Source organism: Protopterus annectens, chromosome 10.part0 (genome assembly GCF_019279795.1).
Source record: "Protopterus annectens isolate FY-2018-M chromosome 10.part0, PAN1.0, whole genome shotgun sequence".
Taxonomy (NCBI): Eukaryota; Metazoa; Chordata; order Ceratodontiformes; family Protopteridae; genus Protopterus; species Protopterus annectens.
The window spans coordinates 1149910198-1149924160 of record NC_056744.1 but is presented as its reverse complement, the minus strand read 5'-3'; the positions used below and the strand labels follow the sequence as shown (position 1 = coordinate 1149924160).

At 42.3% G+C, this 13963-nt stretch overlaps 1 protein-coding gene across 1 annotated transcript in view; it reads right to left on the bottom strand.

Moving 5' to 3' along the window:
• The window catches only part of LOC122813522 (carboxyl-terminal PDZ ligand of neuronal nitric oxide synthase protein-like), a 2813298-nt gene that overhangs the window by 944985 nt on the left and 1854350 nt on the right, over positions 1-13963 (bottom strand). The window lies entirely within an intron of this gene.

Below are 13963 nucleotides of genomic sequence, written 5' to 3'. Positions count from 1 at the left end.
ATACTTGCACAGCAGTGTACATACTACAAGGCATGCTCTGGTAAGCATACTTGCACAGCAGTGTACATACTACAAGGCATGCTCTGGTAAGCATACTTGCACAGCAGTGTACATACTACAAGGCATGCTCTGGTAAGCATACTTGCACAACAGTGCACATACTACAAGGCTTGCTCTGGTAAGCATACTTGCACAACAGTGTACATACTACAAGACAATGTTACTAACCTAAAAATAAAATGCCTGCAGAACAGCTGTGGCTCACTGTCCTGTGCTGCCTGTCACTACTGCAGCAGGTTAGGGCCACACTGTCACAGTTACTTATAATGATGATGACACTGTTCTCTAGAATAGGTGGAGGCAGTGGCATTTCATTCCTCAGTATCTTGTCCAGGTCATACCAGGTATCCAGCAGCTTCGGTCTTCTGTTCCCACGCCAGGTATTTAGATTTATGTTGCAGTACTAACACTGCAGTGCAGCATACAGGTGTGTGTGTGTGTGTGTGTGTGTGTGTGTGTGTGTATGTGTGTGCTATACTCCTGTATGTACCACCTTCTAGATGAGATGTTAAAGTGAGGCTCCATCTGCCAAGTCTGTGGCAGCTCAGGTGGCCAAAGGAGATCACATGACACTTAGCAAAAAGAGTAGGGGAATTTCTCCAATGTCTTGTTTGCTCTGGCCAATGTCTCTAATGGAAGGTCACCATGGGATGACAGATTCATCTCTCAGGAGGGGTATCAATTTTACCCTGCTGAAAATGATTTAAAGGACTCCTTGGTAGCCCTCAATAGCTCCTTCTCATAATGGGGGAAAGAGGTTCCAATTCTGACAGTATTTTGGAGGGGGTTGCCTGGCAGCAGTTACTGAGGTTGGTGTCATTTTTGTTGCACTAACAACTGTATGCCTGCCTCAGAAATGTGGAACACCTTGTGATGTGGCTGTTCTAATCATGTGACTTACAGGTCCTAACTAATGGACCACTAGAGACAGAGCATCCATACACAGAGGGGACCTGTCTCTATGTAGGTTGGCTTCTGGGCCATCCTGGCATCGAGCAAGTACCCTGTCCTATCTTCCATTCTGGTGTTGTCCTGCTTTATGTCTCATTTCTTGTAGAATGTTTAGGTTCAGCTGATGAAGTGGGTTGGCACTTTGCTGTGCTGGACCTCCTTGGATGGTCTCACACTGTGCCTGTGGCAGTGATGTCGCACTTTGTTGTACACATGAGCCAGCCTAGTCTTGAGCATGTTTGCCTGCCTTTCCTGTGATACCTGACATTCTACTTACACTCACTTTTCTAGCTTGATTTCTCCACTGCAATGGACTAGTGCTGCTTCTTCCCAGAAACACCTTAGCTACTTTACTATACCGTCTTTTTGTATGGTGCTAAACAAGCAAGCAAAAAAATGCATGACAGGTTAAGTGTTACTGGGGAAATTAATGAACTGCCAAGGGGTGTTATGAAATCAGATGACACAGTTGGAGGGCTCTCAACCTCTGGAAGGTCCAAAGAGGGCATTATTGCACTTAGAAAATGGGCTAGCTCAAAGTCAAAGTAAACTTTATTGTCATAGAGATCAACACAAAGGAAAAAGTGCGTATCACTGCGCGAAACTTCGATATTTAGGCTCGCACTATATGAATGACAGTTTACAGAAGGAAGACAGATTAAATTAATAAAAATGTAAACAGCAAAAAAAAATCAAAATAAGATAATAAAAATAAATAAAGTAAATAACTGAAAGTTTTTTTTTACAGCAGAAACAAAACAAATACAACAGCGACAGACTCAGTAGAAATATAAGAATATATAAAAAACAGTAATATAAATAAATAAAAGAAGTACACATGTAAAACCTTCCCACCACCGATATATGCCATAAACATAGTTACAGTTTTCATAGTGTAGACAGAGAAGTATAAATTGAGCTATCACTATTTATTTAACTATCTCTTAAATTGGCTTGTAATTGTTTTATTATTAGTGTACACTTTTTATATTTTTGAAGTACAATAGTTCCTCCTCTTATCGTTTAATAGCTGCTGTAAGATACACACACACACACACACACACTGAGTTTCATACATACATACACACTAACAAATGCACATGTATGCAGAAACTAACATGCATACCTGCACACACACACACACACACACACACACACACACACACACACACACACACACACACAGTGAGTTTCATACATACATACATACACACTAACAAATGCACAAGTATGCAGAAACTAACATGCATACCTGCACACACATACACACAAACACATGTGCACGCGATCACACACACACAGTTTCATGCATACATACACACTAACAAATGCACACATATGCAGAAACGAAGATGCATACCTGCACACACACACACACATACATACAGAAACACACTCACGTGCATGTGCAGACACACACACAGTGAGTTTCATATATACATACATACACACTAACAAATGCACACGTATGCAGAAACTAACATGCATACCTGCACAAACACACACACACACACACACACACACACACACACACACAGTGAGTTTCATACATACACACTAACAGATGCACACGTATGCAGAAATTAACATGCATACGGGCACACACACACACACACACACACACACACACACACACACACACACACACACAGTGAGTTTCATACATACATACACACTGACAAAGGCATACATATGCAGAAACTAACATGCATACCTGCACACACACAGTGAGTTTCATACATAAACACTAACAAATGCACATGTATGCAGAAACGAAGATGCATACCTGCGCGCACACATACAGAAACACACACAGTGAGTTTCATACATACACACTAACAAATACACAAGTATGCAGAAACTAACATGCATACCTGCATACACACACACACACACACACATATACAGTGAGTTTCATATATACATACACACTAACAAATGCACAAGTATGCAGAAATGAACATGCATACCTGCACACACACACACACACACACACACACACACACACACACACACACACACACATACACAGTAAATTTCATGCATACATACACACTAACGAATGCAAACGTATGCAGAAACTAAGATGCATACCTGCACAGACAAACACACAGTGAGTTTCATACATACATACACACTAAGAAATGCACATGTATGCAGAAACTAAGATGCATACCTATACACACACACAGTGAGTTTCATACATACATACACACTAAGAAATGCACATGTATGCAGAAACTAAGATGCATACCTATACACACACACAGTGAGTTTCATACATACATACATACTAACAAATGTACACGTATGCAGAAACTAATATGCATACTTGCACACACACACAGTGAGTTTCATACATACATAAGCACTAACAAATGCACATGTATGCAGAAACTAAGATGCATACCTGCACACACACACACACAGTGAGTTTCATACATACACACTAACAAATGCACACATATGCAGAAACTAAGATGCATACCTACACACACACACACACACACACACACACACACACACACACACACACACACACAGTGAGTTTCATACATACATGCACACTAACAAATGCACAAGTATGCAGTAACGAAGATGCATACCTACACACACGCGCAGTGAGTTTCATACATACATACACACCAACGAATGCACACGTATGTAGAAACTAACATGCATACCCGCACACACACACGCACACACACACAGTGAGTTTCATACATACATACACGTTAACAAATGCACACATACGCGGAAACTAACATGCATACCTGCACACACACACGCACACACACTGAGTTTCATACATACATAAACACTAACTAATGCACATGCATGCAGAAACTAAGAAGCTTACCTGCACACACACACATACACAGACACAGTGAGTTTCATACATACATACACACTAACAAATGCACACGTATGCAGAAACTAAGATGCATACCTGCACGCACACACACACACACACACACACACACACACACACACACACACACACACACACACACACACACAGTGAGTTTCATACATACATACACACTAACAAATGCACACATATGCAGAAACTAAGATGCATACCTGCACACACACACACATAAAGAAAAGTGCAGTTGTGTATACTTACCATAAATGTAGATGTTCGAGTGTATTCACTGTTGCAGTCATTACATTTGGGTTATCCTGCTGGCAGGTTGCCCTCAGTCGGCCTGAATTACAAAGTCTTGGGTCCTGCTTCGGTTGTTGTCACCTCTTCCCTGACGTCAGGTTGTCAGGGGTATAAAAGATGCAGCCGACGCCATTTTCTTCAGTTTTTCTTGTCCCAGATGTCAGGTGCCCCCAAAAGGGTAGGCTAAAAATATGTAAATAAAACATACATGCACCAAAATAAGCTTTACCTTCATCTATAAGCAAATATACCACCTAGGTTGCATAGATTAGAGAAGTAAAGATAAGTTCCAGCAAAAATAAGGGGGATGGTGGGTGGGTAACCTGGACTGCAACAGTGAATACACTCGAACATCTACATTTATGGTAAGTGTACACAACTCTACTATGTTTTTCGTGTTTCACTGTTGCAGTCATTACATTTGGGTTGAGTCCCAAAGCTATGGTTGGGAGGCTGGAGCTAAACAGCATTAGGAGCGGCTATGAGGCCCTGCAGAACTGCAGTGACAAAGCCTGCCCTGGATTTAGAGTAAAGAGGCAGATTGTAATGTTTTGTAAAGGTATGTACTGAACTCCAAGTAGCAGCCTCTAAAATGTCTTTGGTTGGTATTCCCCTGAGAAAAGCTGCAGCAGTGGCTGCAGCTCTGGTTGAATGTGGCCTAATGCCCTTAGGCACTGGTTTGCCATGCTGTGAGTAGCAGAAACTAATGCAGTGACCTATCTACTTTGAAATAGTCTGCTTGGAGATTGCCTTTGCTTGTGATGCTGTGGCATATGCCACTAGTAATTTTTCTGTCTTTCTGAAAAATTTAGTTTTGTCCAAGTAGAATCTAAGTTGTCTGTGTACATCCAAAGAATGCAGAATTTTCTCCCACTTGTTCTGTGGATTTAGAAAAAAGTTGGCAAATGAATAGTTTGGTTAAGGGCTACACTGGATTCCACCTTAGGCATAAATGTAGGGTTTGTTCTCAGAGAGACCCTGTCTGGATAAAAAATGATAAAGGGTTCCACAGCCATGAGAGCCTGTAGCTCTGAAACTCGTCTTGCAGAAGTTTTTGCTAGGAGCAGAGCTGTTTTCCAAGATAAGAACTTTATATCTGCAGTAGCAACTAGCTCAAAAGGAGGTAAGGTGAGTTTTTCCAAGACATAGTTGAGGTCCCATGCAGGTATTGGCATTCTCCTTGGAGGCCTTAAGTTTTTGGCTCCTCTGAGGTACTACCTTAATAAAGGATGAGAAAAGAGTGGTGGCTCTGTATTGTAATGAGCCAAAATGGCAGGGGCATGGATTTTAATTGATGAAAAAGATAAGCCTTTGTCCAGCATCTCAGTTAAGTATTGCAAAATCTGAGGAATATTTGGGACAGCTGTATCAGTTCCTTGAGCTTGGTTCCAAGCACAAAATCTCTTCCATTTCCAGCATAGGATTTTCTAGTACTAGGCCTTCTGGCTTCAAAAATGACATCCATCACAGCTTTACTGCGAGGTGTGGTTTGTAAGGCTACATTATCTGCCATGCTGCCAGGTTTAGGGTCCTGAGCTGGCTGTGCAGAATCTCATTGTTTTGCTGGGACAGCAGATGAAGTATTTGAGGTAAGGTCCAGGCTGGGCATTGGGACAAGTTCCTTAAGCTCGGATACCAGTACTGGCGTGGCCAGTCTGGGGCAATCAGAATCATTTTTGGTTTCTCCTGTCTGACCTTCAGGAGTACCTTGGGGAGGACAGGCAGCGGAGGAAAGGCATATACTGATAGGTTTGTCCAGTTGAAAGATAAGGCGTCCACTTTCCAAGCTTGTCTGTGATAGGTCCTTGTGCAGAATCTTCTTAGTTGATTGTTTTGAGGAGAGGCAAATAGATCTATGTCCGGGCGTCCCCATTTATTTGTTATCATGCTGAAGACTTGTGGATCCAGATGCCACTCATGGGGATTCATGAGGGTTCTGCTTAGTTCGTCTGCCAGAGTATTTTCCTTTCCTGGCAGGAATTGTGCCTGTAGATGAACTTGGTAAGTCAATACTGTGTCCCACAAAGCCATGGCTTGTCTGCAAAGGGGGTAAGAATGAGTGCCCCCCTGCTTGTTTATATACCACATGACCGTGGTGTTGTCTGTCTTTATCAGTAGTTGTCCTGGATAAAGTAGGTCCTTGAAGGCTGTCAGGGCATTTTGAACAGCTAGCATCTCTTTTTGATTGATATGTAGATGCTTTTGGTTTGTGGACCAGGTGCCCTGAATGCCTCTTCCTGCCATGTGTGCCCCCCAGGCATAATCTGAAGCATCCGCCATTAGGCTCTGCCTGGCTGGGGGTAGTGAGAATGGCTGTCCCTTGTTTTGGTAACAAGCCTTTGCCCACCATCGAAACTCCTGTTGCAGGCAGGGAATGAGAGTAATCAATGTTTCCAGGCTGTGGCAATGTTGTGTCCAGACACTTTTTAGGTACCATTGAATTTTCCTCATATGTAGTCTTGCATATGGAATTAGTAAGATGCAGGATGCCATGAAGCCCAAAGCCTGCAGAATTTTTCTTGCAGATAACTGGGCCTTTGTTGCCATTTCCTTGAAATAGGTAGTCAGTTGTCTTTGTTTGTCTGGAGTGAGATAAGCCATCTGGGCAGTTGTATTTAAGCTTGCACCCAGGAATATTATCTCTTGAGAGGGTACTAGTTTTGATTTCTTTTTGCTGACTGTGTACCCTAGGCATGTTAAAAGTCTTTTCACAAACGTCAGATGCTGAAGTAGAAAGTCCTTGTTCTCTGCTTGTATGAGGCAGTCATCCAAGTAAGGATATATTTGTATTCCTCTTTGTCTGCAGTAAGCAATTACTGGTGTCAGGCACTTTGCGAAGACCCTGGGAGCAGTAGATAAGCCAAAGGGCAGTGCAGAGAATTGGTAATGCTTTGAGCCAGCCTTGAATCTGAGGTATCTTCTGCACGATTGTATAATTGGGACATGCAGGTATGTCTCTTTTAGGTCTAAAGTCACGAGCCAAGCCTTCTTGCCCAGCATGGGCAGAAGCTGCTGTAGAGTCAACATTTTGAATTTTGGAATATCCAGATATGTGTTTAGAATAGATAGGTCCAGTATTGGTCTCCATGCTTTGTCCTTTCTGGGTACCAAGAACAGTCTTGAGTAAAATCCTTGTCCCTGCTCTTGCTGTGTTACTTGTTGAATAGCCCTCATGTCCATGAGAGCTGCAACTTGTTTTTGAGCCTCTGCCCATTGATTTTTTGGCAGGTCTGGCCAACAGTTTGCCCTTGGCAGGGTATGGAAGTGAAACTTGTAGCTTTGTGACACTATGTCTAGAACCCATTTGTCCTGGGTTATAATGTGCTAGTTTTCCCCCTAAGAGTGCTGCCAGAAGATAAGTGCTTGGTGCAGGCAGGGGGGAAGTCATTGGGACTGTTTCCTGTATGGGTGTGATTTGTCTTCTCCACCTTTGGAGATAGAAGCACCCCATTGCTTAGACCTGTAGGAATCTTGCGGCTGTGATCTGCCTCTAGGGCATCTGGATCTGCCCCTTTGAGGTCTGTCTGAGACTGGAAAGGACCAGTTCTTTGTAGGCCAGTGTCTGCTAAATCTAGGTGGCTGTACCTGTAAGAAATCCTTGACCATTTGCATAGATTTAGCTTTGTACTCCATTTTCTATAACACCTCTTCTGCTTTAACACCAAACAAGGTATCATGTTGTAATGCAGCATCTAATACTTTTGCTTTAACATGATCAGGCAGATTTTGTTCCTTTAACCAAGCATGCTTCCTAATGACAGAGCCCGTAGCAGCAGCCCTGCAGGAGGCCTCAAGAGAATCAAAACCACATTGCAAAGTATGCTTTCCAACTTGTTCAGCTGCATGCAATAAATCCTGCATTTCTTTGCTTTCTGCACATTCAGAATTTACCATCATTTTCTGTTTAAGCAGTGTCATGATATATTGCTGATATTTGAACATATGAAACTGGCAATTTAAGGCCCTTATAGCTAAAGTAGCAGATGTGTAAATCTTTTTTCCCCATATATCCAGTGCCCTAGAATCCCTGTCAGAGGGGGTAGGTTTTTTTGCAGTGGAAGCCTTGACCCCTTTGGGACCCTGAGAAATAGTTTCTGGGTCTGCAGTAGAGTTTTTGAAAAGAAATTTATGAGAGTCAGAGACCCTGTAGTATCTGTCCGGCTTAACAGGAGCTGGAGGTATGGAGTCAAGGATCAGACTAGACTCTGAAAACACATCATCTACAATGTCTAACACAGGTGGAATAGCTAGAGGCCTGTGCTGAGGTAATAAAAGGAAGTATCTGAGCCTCTTCTTAGATTCTGAAAAATCTTGGCTCTCCCAGTGGAAGTGCTCTTTCATGGTATGCAAGGTTTCCCCAAAAGAGTAGTCCTCAGGATGAGAAGCTGAAGGAATTGATTCTTCAGCATCAGAATCCTCATTGGGGGGAAGAGAATACTCCTGATCAGAAGAGGAATGAGAAGAAATGGAAACCTGTTCTGAAGATTCAGTCTGTCTCTTGCCTAGGCCTCTTATCAGGAGGGGGATGGGAACCCCTGATCAAGGTAATTAAGTCTTCGGCCATTTTGAGCATCTGTTTTTTGGGCATGGAGGCCTGTCCATGTGGCTGATGAACTTGTTTCTTTGCCTTTAAAGGTATTTTAGTCTTTGCCTTTGAAGTCGGTTTAATATATAATTGTTTAGGTCTGAATACACCCAAAGAAGCCGATGCCTGCTCAGCGGCTCCAGACCCATCTGAGGGAACAATCTCCGTGGGTCCAATACCTTGAGTTTCCAGTGGCCTGGCCGACTCCACGTGGGAGTCGGTAGCAGCCTGCAACTCTAAAGTAGTGGGCGTCAGGGGCTGCGAAAGCACCCCACTGAGAACCGGCGACTTGCTTAGGAGAAGCTTCGTCGTCGGTTTTTGACGTCAGTTGCCTGTCTTTTTCTTTTTCTTTGCATTTTTTGTGAACTCCCGTAGTCGGATGGCTATCCGACGACATTGTATAATTAAATCTTCGCCCAAAATAGCTTAATGCAAAATCGTACTGACGCTTAATAGTGCATTGGCTAAATCTAGCACAAAACCGACAACTAGCAACTTCGTGGTCAGGGCCTAGGGAAGGCATACAGTAAGAATGAAAGTCCTTATGAGGTATTTGCTTCCCACAAGAAATACAATTATTAACTTTTTCTGACATCGGTCTGGAGCAAGAAAAAAGTTTCCCCAACGGGGTACTTAGCTTTTAATGAAGACTTCGAATCTGAAACTTGAACACGAAAATCTCAGGAGTCGGCTGACCGGCACTTGCGAACTGCTTCTGCTTTGGGCACCACGCGGCAAGAAAGACTGAGAAAATGACATCGGCTGCATCTTTTATACCCTGACGTCAGGGAAGAGGAGACAGCAACCGACGCAGGACCCAAGACTTTGGAATTCAGGCCGACGGAGGGGAACTTGCCAACAGGATAACCCAAATGTAATGACTGCAACAGTGAAACACGAAGAACATCACACACCCCCACACACACACACACACACACACACACATTGAGTTTCATACATAAATACTAAGAAATGTATATGTATGCAGAAACTAAGATGCATACCTACACACACACACTAACAAATGCACATATATGCAGAAACTAACATGCACACACACACAGTGAGTTTCATACATACAGACACACTAACAAATGCACACTTATGCAGAAACTAAGATGCATACTTACACAGACACATACACGTGCACACACAGTGAGTTTCATACATACATACACACGTATGCAGAAACTAAGATGCATACACACACACACGCACACACACTAACAAATGCACACGTATGCAGAAACTAAGATGGATACCTGCACACACACACAGTGAGTTTCATACAGACATACACACTAACAAATGCACACGTATGCAGAAACTACGATGCATACCTGCACACACACACATACACACACTGAGTTTCACACATGCACACACACTAACAAATGCACACGTATGCAGAAACTACGATGCATACCTGCACACACACACACACACACACACACACACACACACACACACACACACACACACACACACACACACACACACACACACAGTGAGTTTCACACATGCATACACACTAACAAATGCACACGTATGCAGAAACTAAGATGCATATCTGCACACACACACACACACACACAGGCAGAAACACACACATACACACGCACACACACATGCCCAGCAATTGCAGAAACATTCTTGACTGCATCTCCCCCACACATGCCAGCAATTGCAGAAACATTCTTGACTGCATCTCCCCCACACATGCCAGCAATTGCAGAAACATTCTTGACTGCATCTCCCCCACACATGCCAGCAATTGCAGAAACATTCTTGACTGCATCTCCCCCACACATGCCAGCAATTGCAGAAACATTCTTGACTGCATCTCCCCCACACATGCCAGCAATTGCAGAAACATTCTTGACTGCATCTCCCCCCCATACCTCTCAAGCTGTCTGATTTTGCAGAATGTACAGCTGTGTAAGTAAACTTATCGTAACACTAAATGTTTGAATGATCACTGCTGCAGTACCCTAAGCTATATCGGTTATATTCTGCCAAGGATATGACAGACGGACAGCTTCCAAAGCTTCAGAGCACCTTCTGTGTACCCAAACCATTAGGCAGCTTGAGCTGAGTTGTTTAAAAATACAGGTTAGGGCACCAAGCCCTTCAGAGCTTTCATGCCAACTGAGAGAATGAGAGTGACCCCTGAAAAATTGTATATAGATATATATGTATGTGTATATATATATGTATATATATATATATATATATATATATATATATATATATATATGTATATATAGATATATATATATGTACATATAGATATATATGTATGTCCACATTCTGACAAAAACAACATTCTAAAAAACTAAGGGGGATGGAAGGCGGGAGGGAGGAAAGAAGAAGCTACCTCAGCAGTGATCTTTCAAACAATTACTGCAATGATAACTTTACTTACACAACTGTACTATGTTCATTGTATTGATCACTGCTACTGTAACCTATGCTATATCTGTAGATTACCATAGCTTACTACATTTGGGAGGTGGAAGGGGAAGTGCCCAGGAGCACCTGAAGAATAGTTTTAGCAAAGCCTAATCTATTTCTATAGGAGTCAAGGATGTAGTGCTTTGCAAAAGTATGTACAGAGGGCCAAGTTGCTGCATCTCCAATCCAGCTGCTTCCAAAGATACAGGTGAAGCCAAGGCCCTACTAGAGTGGGCCTTGGCCCTGCCTGAAGTAGTTTTGTCGAGGTGGGAATAACAAAAGATAATAACATGAGACAATTTGGAAATAGTTGGTTTTGACCTAGGTTGTCCCTTCTTCTTACCTTCCGAAGAAATGAAAATTGATCAGAAGATCTGAAAGATTTTGTTCTGTCTAGATAGCACCTGACTTGTCTGTGGACATCCATGGCATGCAGTATCCTTTCTCCCTCATTTTGGGTTCAGGAAAGAAAGCAAGGAGATGTATAGTCTGCCTTAAAGTAAACTCAGATATAGATAGAAAAAGAAGGATTAGTTCTCAATGAAACCCTGTCTCTATAGAAAATGAGATAGGGCTGACTCACCACAAGAGCTTGCAACTCGGATAACCTTGCAGAGGACAGAGCAATCAGCAAAACTGTTTTCCATGTTAAAAACCTTAAGTCAGCCTGATGAGATAGTTCAAATGGAGCAACTGTTAGCTTCTGTAACAAAAGATCCCAAGGAGGAGCCACCAGTTTTATTGGAAATCTCTTATGCAAAACTCCTTTCAAAAAGATTTTCACATAAGAATGAACTGAATGAAGGGATCCATGAGTAAACATGCTGAAATGGTCAATAAGTGAACCTTGACAGAGGAGTAACTTACACAAATACTGTAAAACCAGAGAAACACTAGCCATGGATGAGTCCTGGGTATGATGCTGGCACCAACTAGACAACCCTTTCTATTTGCTGATATATGATTTTCTTGCAACAAGTTTTCTTGCCTCTAATAGTACCTGCTGCACATCTCCTGCAAACAGGTGCCAAAAAAGGGAATACGACCCTATCATCCTGGCAGTCAGCTGAAGTTGTTTTAGGCTAGGATTTATCAATCACTTCTGAACTTGTGTGAGTAGATCCTTTCTGTAAAGGAACTTGTGGTAACTGCTCCTGGCCATTTCCAAAAGAGGGGAGAACCACTGCTGTTTTGGCTAAAAAGAAGTCACCACAGTGATCTTGGGGTATTCTTTCTGAATCTTCATTTGTAACCTATATAAGGGTGGAAAAGCATACAAGAACATTCCTGTCCAATGAATGGCACCCATCTTTCAGACCTTACTGCATAGTGTCCCAGAGCAGACTTCTGCCAGCTGAATGTTCAGAGAGGATGCAAAGAGGTCCACTTGAAGGACCCCCCCAACAGATGGATCAAATCTTGTAAGACCCCCAGATCTAGCTTTCATTTATGAGGATCTGTCTTTGTCCTGCTTAGCTTGTCTGCCAGACAATTTTGCTATGATGGAATGTAGGATGGCAGTAAAGTGAGATTCTGTTGCAAATCTATGGTTCCAAGCTAACATGGCTAGTCTGCATGGGGGTAACACCTGGTTCCCTCTTGATTGTTGATGTACCACATGTCTCTGGTATTGCATGTAACAACTTGAAGCAGTCCAGGGGACCAAATATGATTCACAGAGTTGAGTGCCTTGATTAGAACAAGCATCTATTTTATATTTATGTGCTTGTGTCTGACCTTGTTCTCCCAGATTCCTTACACTTTTATCCCCTTGACACTGCTTTCCATCAAAGTCTGAAGTGTCTGTGGTGATTGACTGCTTTGGAGGAGGAATGGGGAGGGAGGACCAGGATTCAGGGATATTTGCTGTCTCCGTGAATTAATTTCTCTTCTGACAAATCACAGGACTAGAATTTGAAAAGATAATGGGTGTTGGTGCAGGGACTAAATAGACCATTGTATCTTTCTCATGTGGAGACTTGCCAGGGGTATCATAAGGATCATAGGTGCCGTGAGACCCAGCACCCTGAGGTATTCCCTCTCAGTGACTGAAGTCTGAGTGCAAAACCTTAGAAATACATCTAGATAGAGATCTATTTTTTTCCTGTGGAGGAAAAGTTCTTTGAACTGAGGTGTCCAGCTGACATTCCCAGAGCAGAATTCTGTCTGACTGAGTGTGAATAAGTAAAAGGCACTTATCGACAAATTTTTTGGGGTGCAGCCAGTTTATTTACTTATTTACTGGTATGATCTGACTGAGCAGAGCCCCTTTTCAGTGGAGACCTGGGGAGAAAAGCTCCATATGAATTTACACACAAAAAAAATATGATTTTATATTACAAATTTCAAACAGTTATGCAGAAGAAAATAAGGATATGATTGAACAATTTATAAATATATATGAGCAGTATACATTTGACAAAATTCAACAATAATGAGTGCACCTTACAGAATGAAGTGAGAAAATGTACAGAATGCACGCAGAACAAGATAGGTAGGAGCGGAGCAGGAATATAAAACAGCCAGAGGAGGAAATATAGTAATGAGAGACAGAAAGCATAGACTATCTGCCTGAATTTAAAAGAAAAGCTGGAACAGGTAATATAGGATTAAGTAGGCAGAAATAGTATTTTAGCCATGACTGGAGCAACAGCCGTTAATGCAGTTTAAGACTGACTTGAAGGCTACAGAATAGCATATTTGTAAGATCGGAATGTTTTCTCAACTAGAGAATTATCTTC